Raw genomic sequence first — 18,306 nt, 5'->3', positions numbered from 1 at the left:
GGGAAGTGGTCCAAGAGATGTACTCCTTTCCCCTCCACAGAGGAACACAAGTTTGAGAAAAGGAACAGCACAGATAATTATTTGAAAATAATTTCAAGAACTTGGTAGAAATGAAGCTGGAGTTTCAGTTATGGAGTTATGGACTCCCTTTTTGCAATTGAAGGCTGCTTGATACAGGTGAAGAGCTGAAGATGAGTCATTGTATTAGAGGACATCCACAGGAAGAAACATTCAAAGACAGTACAGTCTAATGCTGCTTCAAATCAAACTTTAGAAAGTAGACACTGAGGCTTCAGGTAGAAGTCAAGTCTGTAATGAAAAAAAGTGCATATAATGGAGATATTGAAGGATTACTAATACTGCTAATACTGAATTAAAACAGAATACAAGATTGGATGTAACTGCATAAGTATGTGATATGCTGATATTGTTGCAAGAGCAGCCCATAGGAGACATCTTTTTACCAGGAGCTCGCACACATTCAGATAGCTTTAAGCAGCTCCTATTTAAAACTCATACTCTTGAGAAGTAACTCCTCCTGGATGAGAACTTGGCTGGTATGACAACCTCCTGAATCTGTAAGAAGCCAACGGGTAGTCATATTCAACTGCTCCCCTCCCATCTGTCATGCACAGCAGTCACTCAACTAGGAACATTATTTGCAGGTCATTCTGGCATATATCCACATAAGATGGAAGAAGGGTGAGGTCCAGCGGGACATCTAGAGAGGTATGACAATCCAAACACTGTCATTTGGCAAAAGGTGATCAGGAAAATCATAGCCTTGTACCACCTAATCCTGGATATTAGGCAGCATATATGGGGAAGTAATAGAAAACTACACAGTTGCAACATGGAGCAGCAGATGGAGCACATGGTATCTTCCCTTGTAAACAAGTCTGTCATGAAATATCTGTATTAACAGAATGTATAGAAGAACATTTATAAAGACTTTTTCAGCAGCCACCAGTTGCTGTATATCAAAAGTCTGGTGAGGAATATTGCCAGCGTGGAGGCGTAGAGTAATCGGGTTAATAACACTAGATCCAGATCCTGATGATTTCCCACTGATTTCCCCTGACTGATTATATAATGTAACATTATATGGACATATTGCTTATCAGCTGTGCCACAACAGAACTCTGTAAAACAAGCAGAAACACTATGCAGACCAGCCTGACAACCTTCTATTCCAGGCATTACTGTGGCTTCATCTCCTTCCGAGAGCACATTACTCACCACGACACAGAGCTCAAGTGGATATCTGTGCCTTACAGTAATATTGCCCTAGAATGGTCATGATCATTGTCACTGGGGGGAGGAAAATAAGGAACACACTTTTTCTCCAGGATTAGCCATAAAAAGATGAGGTGGAAACATGTGATCCCTTGCTTTTACGGCGCCTAGACAGAATATATTGACCTCAGCCATGGTCCAGAAGGCCAGAGGTGAAGCCTAACAAATAGTATCAGTTCTGCACACCACAATTTGAGAGGTACTGATTCCTTCTCACCAGTGTAATACAGTTTAATCCCTACTTGTAGATGACTAGATAAAAATACACTATCCAAGAGGAGGATCCTGCCTATCAGTCATAATGTCCATGAACTTAACTGCTTGTTGTGGGTGAAAGATTAACTGTTATAGTCTCTATTTACTGGAGGAAGTAGAACATTGTTCTACTCCAAATGCTGAATGCTTGATGAACCCCCTACAATGACATGAAGAGTCAGGAAAAAAACCCAGGCCTTGCGTTAAGAACACTGAGGTCAACAGCACCCCTCCAAGCTATGTCCTACAGACTGGCTGATGGTATGCAAGAACTGTGAGCCAATCTTGGCCTTGGAGATGTCAGTGGATAAAGGTCCACTGTACTGTCCTAAACTTCCAACAGAAGACAATACATATGCATCCGCTAGGTTCCTTCAGACCTAGAACAGGCAAACAACCTCCCTTATTATTTGGTGTAATGTAACATGAGCAAAAGCTGCTTCTTCACTCCTACGTAATCTCTTGTATGACTTCCAGAGAAAGCAACACCCACTTCTACTGGGGGTAAGCTTTCTTATGAGTGACACCCTGAAAAAGAATGGGGAAGAAAATATAAAAGATTAAACTAGTCAGATAGCTACAGCCATACCATGATTTACAAAAGAGAATGAGGCTGTCTCTGAAGATTTATTCACTAAACTCTGAAAGTGCTCCTAATCACCACTGCAAATTTGCTAGGTGTATAACATCTGGGGGCTGTATTATTGGGGAAGAAGACCACTGCTATCCTCCAATATCTCACTAAATTTCTTGGCATTGTATTCAGGTTGCTAAGAAAGTAAAATCTATCGATCTGAGAACTGCAATTCAATGACAAAATGCAAAACCCTAGGAAGCACCAGTTGGGCCTTCCAGTATTTCAGAACATGCAGCCCTATCCTGTATTACCGCTATAAAGTCTCAAATGAGAACATTCAGGGTTGGTCTGAACCTGTTTGAACCTCTGATGTCTACTATTCCATGGTAGCACCTTGCCACCACGGCAGACGTAGCTATAGTGTTTGGGATGTCCAGTGCCATCTGCAAGACCACCTTGGCCAATCCCCTGTTTAATAACATCTAAACACATCTCTCTGTTAAAAATACAGTAAATTCCATGCTGCCACCTTTCAGTAGTTCTTCAGAGTCACATTTGGTTTTGACTATTCCTTATAATTTTATGCCTTGCAGGACCTCCTCCAGGAAATGCATGATGCTCATATAAAGAAATCACATGTTTTCAGAAGTAATGACTATAGACATATTCAGTCCCACAGGAGGAACTGGAATCCCTTCTCTACTCATTTTGCATTGGGTATTACTCAACTGATGCAGGCAAAGCTGGCATGGTCAAAGAGGTCTATTTCTTACTATAGTAATTTCGTTTGTACCATCTCATATCCTGTAAGCTATGCTTGATATCTGGATCTCCAGAGTCTCTGAAACTCTTAAGAACAACTTCTGAGCACTTAACAGCACCTTAATATACCCCAGGTTGCATGATACTACTTCATCAGATTAGAAGGATATAACAAGTCCCTGGGTAGCGAGCATTAATACTGCTTTGTCACTGGATCTTACTCTTCACAGTCTTTCTCCATACCAATAGGGAAAGATATTTTCCATTGTCTCAAATGCAGTGCAGACCACTTTCTTACTGACTCCAGATCACCCAGCAGTGTGCAGTCTCATGATGTACAGATTATTGTTGGTTTGCTGGATACTGTCCAACTTTGGGCTATTCCTGACAAGGTTTGAGGCAGGACCTTGGCAATAACCTTAGAAATACAACACCTGTCTCCAGTACCAGTGATGACCAAGACAGCCTCGGTGCTGCTGCCTCAGCACATGAGTAACATCAACTCTGGCTGCTTTCTGCCTGCTATCTTTTCCACACTAGTCTTTGCTTTCCTATCTGACATAGGAGGCCCTTAATGAAGCCACCTCATTTAAGAGCAGAACGATGGAGCTTGTCTCCAACAGGGCCTTCAAAGAGTGTTCCAGCAGATGGAGCTTTTACCTCATGTCTTGCAATTTACACATTCTTTCGAAGAATGACAATCGAGCATCTGCTCTTTTCTGAGATTCCCACACACAGAAGCGATGCCTGTTGTGTCCATCCCATATAATGAATAACGCTGGAAAACAGAGTGCACTTAAAGCTGGAATCCCAAAGGGGTCAGGAAGAGCCAGTTCAGACGGACAGAAGCAATTCAGAGCAAATGGTCTAGGAGATAACAGAGGTGAGTATTTTCCCAGAAATTAATTTAGTTTGCGTGCGTTAGCCATGTTCCACTATCTAGTTCTCTGTCATAAGGCCTGGAGGGAAATGAAAGAAGGTCACAGCTCCTTTACGTCATCCTATTAAAGGAAAGGGAGACTGAAAGCTCCTACAACTCCTCTAATTTCATATATATGGAATGCATGAGCCCAATAGGATTCATAGTGACAGCTGAAGACCTAAAAGACTTCAGTCTCCAAAGCCAAGAGCAGAGGAATGAAAAAAAAAGATGACCATTGTAAGAAAAAAAGACATCCATGCGTTGCTGCATTGTTCTTACACCTGGCAAGGTTCTTGGGACACATTCGAAGAGGACTAGGAAGGCATGAGGAGCGTGTCTCTAGTATCAGGTAGCCAATTCCAGCACAGCAATCAAACACCAAAAGGAGGAAGATTTAGAGCCCTTCCAGCAGACGCTCATGGAACAGATCGTCAAGAGATGTTGATACTTCACTTAGTCGAAGACAAATACTAGGATGCAAATGTGAAAGTACAGGCTTACCTTCCAACTGGGTACCTTGAAAGCTGATTGGTTTTCCATGCTTGGGTAGCCTTCCCAAACTCAAACACACAGCGCGACTGGGTTCTCCTTTGCTGATTCGATTTCTTTTTCTCCTTTTGCAGAGCCCAACCCCCAGCCTTCCGTAGCTTTGCTTCAGAGAAAGTGCTTTGCCTCCCAGTGCCAGCATGCAAAAGCTGGCCTGGCCTGGCCAGTCACAACTGGGAGGCTCTTCCCCTGCCAACTGTGATCATCTTGACAGTTCTGCTTTCTCCTCACATCATCTGTCATCTCTCTCCACCTCCCCTTCCTGAAATCAGCCTCCTCCATCTACCACGTTAGGGTTGGGGTCAAGAGGAACAAGGATTAGTGACAAAGTCAGAATGCTATCCACTTCTTTCCTACTCCCAACAGAGCCAGGGTGAAGCCTGGACGGGACAATTAGGCTGGAGGAAAGGCAGTAAAAAACAACAGAGCCATAAGCAGCTACAAAAATCAAGTCATCATACTGCTCTGAGGAAGGAAGAGCTGGAGTGTTGGTGTTTAGGTGTGGTTTGTCTTATGAAAGACTGCCAGAAAGATTGAGGAGGAGACCCATAAAGTCACAGGTCTGGGCACCACTCTCCAACCATCTATCATGGAGCTAATAGCTCTAGCAATATATCTCAGTCTGGACTGGCCACTCACTTTTCTGTGACTATCTTGGGATCCACTTCGACAGCGCTACCAACAAATGTCACTCCTTATCTTGGCATTGCCTGTTTGTTTAGATCAGTTTCCTTCTGGCCTAATTCTGCTGAGTTTTATTACAGACCCAGAAGGAATTCCAGTGATGTGCTTCTTCATAGCACCAACAATTAAATTCTGTTATGCACTGCACTAAAATAACCCGTAAGTAATGTTTACAGCTTCTACTAATTTAATTTAAACAGCTTCTATAATAAACGCCAGGTCAGAACTCCTAGTTACCCCTGTGCAGAGGAGTCCTACTCACACTCCTGTATGCTATGCAGTAAAACAGAGGACACTCTGTTGGAGGACACTATGGTCAAATGCAGTGTCTCATGATTACACAGAAAATACAAGAGCACATTTGGGCTGAAGAGCCTCGACTCAAGTCTCCTCATTATGTTATTGTTTACAGAATAAACACAAGGTCATCATGCCCCATCTGCCACCATCTTCATTCCATGCAGAACTTTCTGCTCACTTGGGTGCCTCTTGTTTGCCAGGCAACTTTCTTGTCAAGGCTAACACTAGAAATGGGACATACTGGAATCACTTTCAGTGTCTAAAGAAGAGACTTTTGGGCAACAAACACAGGAGAAAGAACTCTTCTAAAAGGTTCTTTTTAAGCTGCTCAAAGAGAGCAAAGATAAAAAGCCCAGGTCTCTTCAGGAATTTGTTTTTCCATGTGATCTTCTCTCAAAATAACCAAGCAGAACTCAAAAGTCCAATCAAAACTGCTTCTTTCTCCATCACATATAAACAACCTTCTCTCAACCTGTCTCACAGCTGGAAGCCCAGCACATTAGTGTCCTACCGGGAGTGGTTCGCTGGAGTCACTCCACTCTGGAGCAAAGTTTCCAGTTAAACTCACTGTCTATATTGACAATGAACACCAAGCGGAAAGAGGTTACATGAAAGCGTCACTTCGGCAAGTTTGCAGAAGTGCAGACGGGAGGGGACTATTTAAGATCCTATTACACTTTCTCCTGTTCCATCCAAGGGGATGCTGGGGATCTTCAGTAAAGCATTCAAAGACTTGGAGTTAGTGTTTCATTTTGGTATTTTTGGTGAAACCATAAACCTCTCTATTGGAAACATTTACAGGAACTGGATCTTCTCTTCCGTGTTTTAAAAAGTTATACTGAAGAGCACATAAACCACAGATGGGCAAAACCAGATAAAACTTTTATTGCCACAAATCTATTTTTCCTCATTACTGACTATAAACCAACACTAAACAGAGGAATCCATAAAGCATAGCCCAAATACTGCGGCACACTAGCAAGAGGTAGGGACCAAGCTGGTTCAACATGGTTTCAGCTGACAAAGTTCTGTGACAACAGCCACAAAGGACAGAACTTCTTGGGTACGGACAATTTGTGCCCCTAGAAAGACTAAAGAGAGATCTTTCTTTGAATATCAAACAACTGAAATTTTACAAGAATCTCTAAAATCCAAAGCCCCATTTTTAGCTTCACATTCAATTTACACCACAGTATTTTGCAACTTTTCTAGCACGCTTGGATAAAATTAGATAAACTACTGTATTGTTTAATAGTTCGGATTTAGAGTTCTGGATTCCAGTCCCACCTCAGGCAGCTTCTGACTCGATACCCTTCAATAATTCACATTCTGCTTGCCTCTCAGTTTTGCCATCAGTAAAATGGAGATAACATGCACTTCACAGTGTGGTAGAGTGATGTGAAGGCTGACTGATTTATCAGTAGTTGTGAGATGCTTAGGAATACTCTGATGAAATGTGCCACATGTATGCACAATTTATTATTAACCTGACAGCGTTTTAGCTCTTTTATTTTCCTGCCTTGCACACAATTCAAGTGCAGGATGCCTGAAGCACATTTGAATGGATGCCATGTGGCATTTTGATTGTAGCAGGTACTACCATTTAATTCTGAAATTCACAACTTGAACATCACATTAAAGCAAGATTTTTGCAATTAATTTTCCTTCTTCACTCAGTTTTAAGAAGGAACATTTGAATGACCTTGGTTTTAGTTCAGTATCAGATCATTAAAATTATTAAAGGCAAACGCAGTCAAGGAAAGAATCTCAAATAGAAATGTGCTCTTTAGCCCAAATCTTTAGAGGTGAAAAAGGATGGAAATGAATACAATATGAAGGTAAAATGCTCAAAATTACTATTTAGAAGCCCAAACCAGTCACAAGGCTCCAAGATGTCTAAATGACTTTTTAAAATGGGACTTAAAAGTAGTACTTTTTTAAACTAACAAGATCAACAAATCTAAATAGATTTGGGTTTAGTTCTTAGTTAAGCACATCTCCAGTCAGTACAAATGAAGGCTCTGCCTGACTAAAAACCTCTGTTTGTGAGGTTATTTTTAAGTTGAATACTATTTATGTGATCACATGTTCAATAAAACATTTTATACAATGACCTCTATATTTGATGTATTTTCTAAAGAACAGCTCATTAATGACACTGTATTTACAAGTTCAAACAGTTCATGTACCCACACTGCAGCAGTCAGCCAGCCGTTCACGAGGAGAAAACAACTGGGCAACTGTACGGCTAGAAACTAAACCAGATTAAACCTACATTTTGTTTCACTCCCAGACCTGAAAAGTGGCTTAAATTGTTTTAGTCAGCTTTCCAAGAACAACATTTTGTCAAGTAACCAAGAGTAAGCAATTTCAGCTCTGGAAGAAAACCAGTGGAGACTGTTACAAATGCCCCAAAATAGTGGGATATAGATTCATAGATTTTTCAGGCCAGAGGGAGCATTAAATAGACGTACAACAGAGCAGTGACCTCCACTGTAAGTGGCAGCAGGGCTATAATTAAACACCATTGACAAATGAGGTCTGAAATCACAGCCAATTGTTCTCCCGAGATAGAGGATCTGTTACTTAGTATTTTGGTTTAGCTATCTTTTGCCTCAGGCAAACTGGGAGTCACCACACTGGCAGCGGCATTGACAGGGAAAAGATCCCAGAGCTAAAGAATGGCTGTCATGCCATACTAGTGCAGTTCCCAAGTGACTTTCATAGGCAGAGCCTTGCTCATCAAGCCTACCTCAGCTTGGGCTGGCTGCATTTCAAAGAGCATTTCTTGCACAGAGGTATTTGTTATGGGTTTCTTCGGGAATGCCCACTGCCCAGTTCTCAGGTCCAGCTACACTGCAAACTACTTAGGTTCAATCCAACACACTAAAAAGCTGAAGACCACACTGCTGGCAATCCCAGCCTCTCAAATCAGCAGCTGTGGTTCTTCTTTAATATACGCAGCCTTGCTGCCTTCACTGTCACTGTTCAGAAACTGCACTGTTCAATGATACTGGCACATCTGAGAAGTCAAATGGGGAATAAACCACCCAAGTCCTGTCCACCCAGGATCATTCCTTGGGCTCTTCCTTTGGTGGAGCCCTTGATAAAAAGCAGTACCTACAGATCTGTCACTTCCAATAAACTTAAATGATAACAGTGCTTCACGCCACTCCACCCTCCTGGGAGGTTTCAAAGGGCATCGATCTGATTCATCGCCCTACCTGTGCTCCAGGCTCCGCCCGCTGTCTGCAAGCTGGAAATCTGTTCTCCTCTCCGGTCAAGTTTATCCTGTGCTTAGGTCTCCTTTTGCCTCCACTCCTGGGCCAAACACCTCCCACAGTCATAGCACAGTGGAACTGAGTCCACGGGTTTTCATTAGAGCTTTTTAGTCAGTGTGGGAGCATACGCCCCTTTCTTAAAACATTTCAACATTTTTGTGAAATATTGCAGCTCATCAGTAGTAGGTCTGTATTAGGGACAATAATGTCAGTAAGTTATAAAATAAACTAGAAATATATGTGCAATTGACACAGATTACATTTTAAACAAAGTCAGAATCCAGAAATTCTACTAAATAAAAATACATTGCTTTTTCTCCAGACTGCCAACAAAATCAGTATTTCTTCTAAATATTTTGATTTGAACAAAACTGCCATTTCTCACAAGAAAAACATCTCCAAGCTGCCTTATTCTGATGTGTCTTAGCTGGTCAAAATGTTGCTTCACACGTCTTTCATCTAAACATGCCACAAGATAGGGCAGCCAAAAAACAGACTGCCTTACAGATACATTTATGTGTAAGATGTGAAGTAGAGATAAAGTGTATAGGTATATAGGTCTCATATCTGTTCAAAACCAGCAGGTTTGGCAATTTGTTGTAGATGTGTTCATTGCTGCAGTTGAGACACAGATGAGCATTTCAGCTTAACTAATGAAGGAAAATAAAGAATTTAGGAGGAGACATCTTAGCCAGTAACCTAAATTACAATTTGATCATTGGAGCCCTACTGTTTACTTTTTATTTTCAATGAAGAAAAAAAAAAAAATCAGATCTCCAACAGCACAGTGTCCACTAGAGGAACTCTGAAGAAAGAGGATTTTGCCATTTTCTGCAGCATCCGACATTTTCTCAGAGGGTCTTCTACCCAATAATAAACCTATAGCCATACCACTACCATCATATGACTACCTTCCAAGCTGTTGTGATCACAGAGCTATCAGTACCTGAGCTGGCAAATTTTTAGCTAGATATGCCTGTATGAGTTGTGCCGCATCTTTGCCATCAATAAAAACATACCTCTAGCTCTGGTTATCCTGAGACATGCAACAACGCTACTCCTGCATGATGGCATGAATATAGCCAATCCATATTTTCTTTACATTCTCTGATCTACTGTTATCTTCCTTAAAAGTCAAAGCTGTGTGAATAACAAGGACCCACACAGATCTCCAATTACATCAGAGGTCTGGCAGGCATCATGCAGGGTGGACCCTTTGCGCAGCTCCCTGCCTCCTACCGCACAGAGTCCCAGGGCAACTCTCACAGGAGCCACATAGGAAAGGGCAAAAGACAGAAAAAAAAGCCCAGGAATTCTGCCTACTTTCCCAGTGTTTTCTTTTAGGTGGTCCCAAACAGGCAATTTTATTTTCTTTCCTCTTCACAAGCTTCACCTTTTTATTTTTTCCCTTCTTTTTTTTTAACAGCAATTTATTAAGGAATGATTCCATACACTTCTTCCCCATTTAAAAAAAAAATCTTTGGGGAATATAAGCAATATATTTCAGACATATACAGAAAGGAGCTTAAGGAATTTCACTGCAAACACCACTGAGCTATGAAATTCACAGATCACAACACAAGCTGCTCTCATCTCTGCCAGCCATCTCTGCCTCAACTGTGGTTTCTGACTAGTCTCAGTGGACAAACCTGCCTTTAGCTCCAAGGATTTCTCCTATATTACCTTCAGGAGAAAGGTACTGAGAAGCTCTCTGGCCCTGAAAGCCAAGCTGGCAGGATGGAAGCAGCAGGAAAGAGCAGAAAATCAAACACATGCCTTCAGAGACACACCAGAGGTTTGGAAAACTCAGACAGTGTCATTTTTCTCAAGTACTAAGGCAAGAAACTGAGAAGAAATGAAAATCCACCTAAGAGATACATGGTCTGAGAAAGGCTTCTGAATAAATGCAGCAGGCAAGCTAACTCTGGGGCCTGTCAGCAGCATTAGAGATTGAAGCCTGGTTTTAACCTATAGCTCAAATTTCTACATCTACCAATGAACTGCTTCTTCCTTTCTGACAAAGGTCTATGTCAAATACTCAGGGTCAAACCCAGTCCATTACATTCACTCAGGTTACTTTACTGGTCAGATTCCATGAGTAAGAGGAAGATCGCACCTCAGAACAAAATCCCGAGTGCCAAGTACCCCTTTCCGCCTTGGCCTACATTTCAAATTGCAGACCAGCTACAAATACACCTGCTGTATCTAATAAGCAGTTAAAGTTGTGTTGACAAGAGTTAAGAGGAAAAGAAATATTTACCTACTCTTTCAGTGCCTCAGAACCACAAAACACTTGCCAGCTTTGGGCTAATTAAACACTCAAAAACAACCCAGAGGGCTTTTTTCGCTGTTGTCCTGCTTTTTATGCAATGATTCATACAGGAACAGAGGAAGTGCCAACTCTGCCATTCTGCTCTAGTAGCCTTTTATACCCTCTTTGCTCTCCCTGACAGCACAAGGTCGAGGCAAACCTTGAGCATGGAGAGTGACAGGGGCAGGCTGGAACCTGCAGCCACAGCAGGGAGAGCACCAATGCAGACAAGGTAGGCAGAGGTGGGTCACTGGACAAGGAAAAGCATCTGATCAGCATCTGAGGTTCATGATAGAGGGTATTTGAGGACAGATATGAAAAAAAGAGTCAAAAGCCCTCCTTCTAGGAGGCTAGAAGAGGCTGTAGAAGAGGCTACACTGCTGCTTGGGCGCTGCCTTCACCAGCACAGCTCCAGCCCGGCCTGGGAAGGGTCCATGTACTCATAGTGTGACACTTCCCAAAGTGTCAGGAAACTGGGAGATTTCAGTTGAAAAGAAAGATGAGGCACACTCCTCAAAGATGGCCATTTAACAAGGAAAGACATCTCAAACTGTAAGCCTAGCTGGAAAACTGACAATCAAACGAGGTCATCCTACTTGATGCTCACAAATTATCATCATTTACCTGTCCTGCTAAGATATTTGTATGCCTCTATCACTGTCATGCAGAAGCATGTGGGTTCTTAATACCTAGAGTACAGGAAGTCCCACTGGCTACATATTTCAGATATGAAAACTGAGACACAGAGGGTAACCACGTACATATCCCCTGCAAAGAAAAGTCAGTTGATTCAATCTTGAGTCCTTTAGTCTGCCAGCAAATCACCCTGGGGATGCACGAAGCCTCTGGCAGAAATGGAGAATAGTTTCTTTGGTGCTAACATTCTAATGACTGGACCATCTAAGTTCTGCTGCCCCAGTCCACTTGCTTTACACGTTATACCTAGGCCTCTTCTCAGGATAATGAGGTGAGTAAGTGTACGTGCAGGCAGGGCCCAGACATCTGAAAACAGCATGACTGGCAATACTGTTGGCAACACAGAAAGTTAATCCAGTGTACTCAGGTCCCAGCCCCACTTCAGAGCAAACATATTAAAATACAAATCAGTTCTGCTTCAAGTAGTCTGTGACATCCACGGTCCTCCCTACATCCCCACACCTATCTCTCTCAGCCCTTGGGCTGTTTTGCACCCAGCTGTCAGCTCCTGGACCTGTTCACAGATGGAGGAAGGGCAAATGCTTTGCACGGCAGGGTAGGTTTACAATGGCAGCAAGCCTGTCTGCAATGAAGGAGACACACACACATACACCCAAAAGTCACATTGCTGTCTCTGGACAGCAATAACATGGCAGTTGCCTTGCTTTCTATAGGGAGAGAAAGAAGCTTTGTTATCCATCACGTTCAAAGTGGGTCAGAAAAGGAACAAGAGGTAAAGTGAAATCAGAAGTTGGCCCAGGACAGGTGGCCGCTCTACCATTTCATCAGATGGATTACCACCTTCTCCCACATCCGGGAGCACTCAGTGCTGAGGTCGATGTGCAGAGGCTCATCTTCTCTTAGTAGTGCCAGAGTTTGCTGGACAGATGTGGTCCTCCTCCGCTTCTTTCCCTGTAGCTTTGTCGCACCATTTGCAGCATCCTCGAGGTACCTGGGAGGATTATCTCCCTCCATTTTCCACCAAAACATAACAAAAATTACCCTGTAGCGAATGACCTGCACACCTCCACCCTGGAATAAGGATGAAAGCAAGGCTACAGCATGTGCTGTCTTGCTTGGGGCTATATTTACTGCTGATTGACCTCCATGACAGGCTGCCTAGCTCAGCAGAAGCCTGGACAGTCATAAGAGATCAACTCTTTCTTTTTTCTTCCCCCGCCCCCTGCCTTTTTTTTGAGGGCAAAACCAAAGGAAAATAATTCTTCCTTCTGAAATCAAATAATCTCCTGCTTGTAAATCGGAAAGAGGAATTTATGGCTCTGCTCACTTTCCTAAGTATTATTAGTTACTTTTATTTAAATCATTATTTAGTAACACTCAAAAGTTTCAGTTTAGATCCTAGCTGTGCACTCTCTGGGACAATGCAGGAGCCAGCAGGCTGGTCTATGGGCTGACAGAGTAAGCTGGTATCCAGACTCCAGCTAGATTTAGTCCTCCAGAAGCTCAATCAGCCCATTCAAATCTACTCTTCGCGACAACCAAGAACTGTTCTCTTATACTATCAGGCAGGTAAAACCAAGACGGAGTAGCTGCTGTAAACAGCCTATGTGAACTATGGCATTCTGTTTCGTAAAGTAACATTTTCATCCTGTTTTTTTTCCCCTGAGTCCCACCTCCTTCTTGCCTACAGATTTTTCTACCTTCACCAGCTCCACCTGACACCAAATGGCAATCTCCTTACCCAACCAGAATTTGCTTCATTTCAGCAGAGGAGATGTGCAAACTTTGCCTAACTGTGGGCTATAACTTGTCTGTTGCCTGAGGGCTGCAGCTGATCTGCAATCAAGCAGAAAAGGATTGTAGCCTCACGGTCATCTATAATACAGAAGAGTGAAACAAGGAGAATATAGCTGTCAGCGTGTATTGCAGCTAGATTGTTTGAATCAATGGCATGCTCCATCCAGGGGCCTGTAATCTCCCTGTGGCTCCCCTGCATTAAAAGCAGGGCAGTATACGAAACAAATCCAGCTAGGTCTGGAGCTGCAAGCAGTCCGTGTTCAGTGAGAGGAGATGGGTCCTAGGTCATTGCTTTGAAGGGGTATGTAGGATCTAAATTTAAATTCTGCAGCTCCTGCTCAGTTTTAATATTTATTATTAAGAACAACAAATGGTGCTTAAACTGCACTTTGGAGTTTCAAAGCACTTTATAAACAATAATTAATATCTTAACACATCATCTTTCTCTGGTGCTCATCTGGCAATGCATCAAAAAATTACAACCAAAAGGAAAGAGATTACTATTTTAAATACAACTAAAGGAACTTAAGCCAGGAAGAATGAGCAAGAGAAAGAGACGGGGAAAAACAAATTGCTGCAAAATTAAGTCACAAGGAGAGTTTCTTACCAGCCTTCTGCCCAATGGCCAGAGCTGGGGCGTAAGAAGTGGTGTAAAAGTGCAGATTGGCAATATTTACTCCACAGCCCTTGGTGACCACCAATTCTAGAGTTTTACAATGGCAAGTGAAAATCTGGGCCTGTCAAATTGTGTCCCAGAACTGCCTGCTGTCCTCTAGAACAGCAGAGTGCAAGACCAAATGGAGGGTCTGCAGCTGTTTATTGCTGGTGAATTCAACAACAACCAATTTATATTCATCTATCAAGGAATATGCAAGTGGAAGCAAATATTATGGTCATGTTCATTTGTTTCTGATTACAAAATGTATGTAAATGCATATGCAAATTAAGTGCACCCATCAGGCTCATGGCAAAATGCCAAATTAGCCCTTAGTATTACAAAGTTTGGGGTGGCTGGCAGGGAGATACAGTGATTGCGAGCGAGGCCAGGCAGTCCCTCTAGATGCAGCCAAAACTGGGCTGCTCCGAAGGGGCAGGTGGAGGATAAATCCTGCAGTAACTTGTCTCTTTAAACGAAGCTGAGGGGCTATAGAAAAATCTGTTCTCGCTGCAGTTAAAAGTGTGATAATTACAGAGCAACGGGCTCCTCTGTCATTCAGCAGGCAGCATCCCCAGGAAATCTTGCTCGGTAATCAAGGGAAGAGGTGCAATCAGGCCCCTATTCAGGCTTCGTTTAGAAACAGCCCCTGCAGGCAACACAAAGGCTTCAGCATGGTGCTTTGTGAAGCCGGTGATCACATCGATGTCTTGGTTCTGCAACTACAAGCAGAGTTAGTGTCATTTCGAAGCATATCTCCTGTTCACCTTTCCTCACAAAGTCCAGAAGGGGCCTAGGGAGAGGAGTGAGGTCTTGGGCCAAAATACTCCTGTACATAAAATGTTGCTCTCACACTGTCCACTTAAGTGAACTCACTCTCTGCACGGTGATGTTGGAGGAAGAGAATTTCTTGCAGACTAAGGAAGACAGCATGATCCTGAATGAGCAGATATGAATGTGCTCATCTGGCTGCTACAGCAGCACGGTTTTCAAAATTTGCGTGGGGAAGGTTTTGTTGTGGTGGGTTGTTTTGGTTTTTTGGGGTTTTTTTTGTTGTTTTTTTTTTCCCCCCAGTGACGTGAATGTATCTGTGCTGCTCAGACTCTACAGGAATCTCATTTTCTTGGCAGCAGCCTGATCCCACAGAGACTGATGAGCTTTATTAGAGGGAAAGGTGTCTCTGACTTCAGCTTTCATGTCTAATGCCACCATTGCCCAGAAACATACAAATTAATTGCTATTCAAATCAGCCATCCTTTGTACCCTACAGAGCTGTCAGGTTCAATGAACGAGTTTACTCCAACTGCAATAAAAATAGTACCACATTTTAGTCAAAACAGCCAAACCTTCCAAACTGTGCACACATTTGCACTCCCACTGTATACACTCAGACACAGAAATTGTACTTCTCATGGACCAGCAATAACCAGCTCAGCTACCCATCTGGGCATGTAGCTACCACAACATACTCAATCCTAGTTACTCTGTCTGGGTGCACCTTAAGTGCCAAAAATCTTTCTGCACATCGCATGCACATTCTGGACAGGATTTACAGTTTTGTCTCACTATGGAATGGTTGTTCTCTGCTGAGGTTCACCATAACTGGAACTGCACTTCGCGTTACAGTAACCCCTAATACTGTAAATGGAGCTTCGTTCTGTCACAGTCCAGGATCAGCAAATTCCACTCTCTATTTCTTTCTTATTTCTCTGGCCACAGAATAAATGAGTTTGCTGTGGGTTTACCATTGGCAGACATAGGTATCAGGCAATAGCCAAGTAATGGCCTGGACACTGTCAAGAGAACTCATTATTAAAAAGGTACATATTGCATTTAGCTGTTCAAACAGAAGTTGTTATTGATTGGATCCCATTCCCAGTAAAAGAGCCAACTCCGGTGACGAAATGAAAATACGCACACAGACTACAGACTAGTAAATACTGTAATGGAGTTAAGGATCACCGCCCCCCCCCCCCCCCAAAAGGGAGTTGTTGATATCCAGTTGAAAGAGCATGTCTTTATCAAAAATGAGACTGGGAATAAAATAACCATGTTACATCTGCAAATATCCAGAGGCAGGATAAGGAAACAAAACAAAAGAGAACAGTTCTGACAAAAAACATCTCAATCTCTCGGAAAAAAAAGCAAACAAAGAAAATACAAGTTGGTTAATGGCCAATCAAGCCACAGGCAGGGAGAGCCTGCATCCAGTTATGCTGTTCCTACCACATCCTCCTGTTCATCGGTGAATGTTCTGCCACACTCATCAAATTGAAAGAGAGCATCTTTGGAGTTTGCTACATTTTTCAAAGTCAGATAAAAACGAAGTTATACATAAACTGGTTCCTGTTGTGGTTCCTTGCCACTTTTCTTTGTCTGCTTGTTTCCACTTACTAAACAGCTTTTCTTTTGTTTTTCCCCTTCTTTTCACAACCTGCACAGACACTGTAACATTTTTGGATGACAGCATTTAACATACAGAAGTCACCACTGCTGAAGCATAATGGAGGCAGAAAACAAGGCTGATTATAAAATTCTAACATAAACCAAATATACACCATGAAGTAGTACAAAAGAAAACTGAAGAACTGGACAAGGTAATGACGATTTGTGGAAATCTCTACATTTGTTCCATTGGAGAAGTTCTCTGCACAGCATCTTATGTGTGAGTGAACAGATTACAGCTAACAGTGAGCTAAAAATGTTTACTAGAAAAGGTACGTCGTGACAAACGTCTTTGCTCAGCCTTAATAGAAGGTTGGGCTGGAAGCTGATGAATCACTATAGGAAACAAACAGCAATGGTGACGCATGGCTTCCAAAGGTAACAATAGCACTGCTTGATCCGTGATGTCTTCAACAGAAATATCCCTGGATTCGTTAGAAGATGATTTCATATTGTTCCACCCACCCAGGAAATGCAGAAATTCCACCACCCGAGCCCTGCTTAGAGCTCTCACAGTAGCCCCACAGGTACATAGAAGGCTTGCTCACTTACAGTATTTTCTCGAGACGTTCACTGAAAACCATATGCTGTTGATGTCTTTCGCAGCTCCCCATGGAGTCTGGATCCATTAGCCCAGCAGCAGAAGGAGGCATATATCTTTATATTCCAGGGTCCACATGCCTGTGTGGCTCTTGCAATCTTCCATCACCCAAAACTAGCATTTAGACATGAGGTGTGTTTGTTCTCTAAGCGTATGTGTATCGGGCCTGAAAGCCCAGCTACTGAAGTGCCTGGTCACACCCAGCAGTCTCTCCAGCTCCACAGAACGCAAAGCACAGAAAATAGTTCTGGCTCATTATTGGTTTGGACCTGATCGGTGCAGAGCAAATAGCCAGGGAGACTTCTGGTGTTCAGCACTTCATAGGTTCACACCTCCTGTCTAACGGTCAGGTACTGTTACTGTAATATTTGGATATAAGGCCAAGTTTTCTGTTATCATTAATAGCACCTTAAAATGAATGGACATATGGATGTCATGTTTATTTTTCAAACCTTCCCTTCCAATAAAAACATGTTTGCTTCTCCGTCTATACTGTAAAATGTAGAGCTGTATTTACATATTATTTCTCCAGGGCTTTTTGCTTACATATCAACAGTATAGGGACTTTATTTTCAGCACTTCTCACATTCTACATATGAAATTCCGGTTAATCTATTTTCATTGCCAAAAGAAGTAAACAAATGCTAGTTGTGATAAGATATTACTGCAAGCATTTCCATTTTCAACAAAATTTCAGGGTGTTTTTTTTTTTTAATCTTGAGATTAGACACTTCTTGCCCAGGTTTCATCTTTGGCTTAAGCTCAAACTGTTGTGTTTAAACCTAAATGTCATAAAAAATGCTGTGATGAGATTCTTAAATTCACACTGGGATTTCCAGTCCACTTACTTAAGTCTCTTGCTCACACAGAGTTAATTACCATCACACTGCTAAAGACCAAGGAAATACACACTTCATCATGTCGTTTGCATGACTTAAAGCTTCTGGACTCAAATTTTAAGAGTACGAAACAATGTAGAAACACTCAAATCCCTCTTCCCTTTGCAATATTAAGATCATTCATCAGGTCCCTAAGCAATTTAATCAAGGATGCTAAAACAATCAAAGTGCCATTCAGCAATTATTATGCAAGCAATTGAGGGAGAGCATGGGGCTCCCACAGACTAGCAACAGCTAACATCAAAGATGGCCTAACGTTTGCAAAGTCCTGTCAATCAGTTATGTTAGCCACACATACACGGCTCCTGTTTACTGACA

At 42.3% G+C, this 18,306-nt stretch overlaps 1 protein-coding gene across 33 annotated transcripts in view; it reads right to left on the bottom strand.

The window, feature by feature from the left end:
- Window positions 1-18,306, bottom strand: part of NRXN3 (neurexin 3) — a 1,053,186-nt gene that overhangs the window by 961,036 nt on the left and 73,844 nt on the right. The window lies entirely within an intron of this gene.

The sequence above is a fragment of the Larus michahellis genome, chromosome 4 (genome assembly GCF_964199755.1).
Source record: "Larus michahellis chromosome 4, bLarMic1.1, whole genome shotgun sequence".
In the NCBI taxonomy this organism is placed as follows: Eukaryota; Metazoa; Chordata; class Aves; order Charadriiformes; family Laridae; genus Larus; species Larus michahellis.
Note: the sequence above shows the minus strand (reverse complement) of the source record. Positions and strands in the feature narration are given on the sequence as shown.